Source organism: Myotis lucifugus, unplaced genomic scaffold (genome assembly GCF_000147115.1).
Source record: "Myotis lucifugus unplaced genomic scaffold, Myoluc2.0 scaffold_1344, whole genome shotgun sequence".
In the NCBI taxonomy this organism is placed as follows: Eukaryota; Metazoa; Chordata; class Mammalia; order Chiroptera; family Vespertilionidae; genus Myotis; species Myotis lucifugus.
In genome coordinates, this window is record NW_005872392.1 from 57,554 (window position 1) to 58,531 (window position 978).

Here is a 978-nt window from a genome sequence, read left to right on the forward strand (position 1 = left end):
CAAAAGGCCCATCCTTGTCACTTGGTGGATGTGGTTTAATGAAGCACAGGGTCACTGTGGGAGGACTGTGCTGCCTCTGTTGTGTTGTGTGAGATGGTTAAAAGGTTTGAAGCTCCTTTAAGAAACCAGGTGGTACAGTGAAGGAGCTGTTCTCCAGATCGATCGCATTAGCAGTGGCTGAGACACAGCAGCTGTATTAAAGGCTGTGGAAGCTCCGTGACGGGATGAGAACATAGCTGTGGAGGTCACTGGTCTGGATGGTGGCCCTCAATCCCACTGACTACCAGTGCCCATGGGCAATTCCTTATACTCAGCCCAGACCCCAACTGGACCTGCTTGGACCAGATTCTCTGGGGCAAGACAACCAAATCTGGGCCACCCCTTTTATTTTTTAACCTTTAAGAAATATAATTGTAGATTGACATTATTTGTAAGAGATAATGCAGAGGTGGCCCATGTAATCTGACCCGGTTTCTCTCAATAATATCTTATAAAAATCTCACAACCAGGATTTTGACAGTGACCCAACCACCCATGTAGGGCAGATGGAGAACAGCTCTACCCAATTCTCCTGCACACAGGACAGTGCCTTCTATTTTTTTTTTGGTATATCTTTAATCATAGTAAAATATACACAATGAAATTTACCATTTTAACTATTTTTCAGGGCACAGTCCAGTAGTGTTAAGTACATTCATATTGTTGTGCTGCCGTCACCACCATCATCTCCATCACTGTTCTCATCTTCTCCAACCGAAGCTCTGTCCCCACTAAACAACAACTCTGCATCCACTCCCCCATCCCTGGTCCCCTCCCTCTTACCTCTGTCTCTATGACTCTGACAGCTCTAGGGACCTCAGGTGAGTGGAATCACACAGTATTTGTCCTTTTGTGACTGGCTTGCTTCACTGAGCATCATGTCTTCAGGGTCCATCCAGGTTGTAGCATGTGTCATAATGTCTATTTTTTGTAAATTAA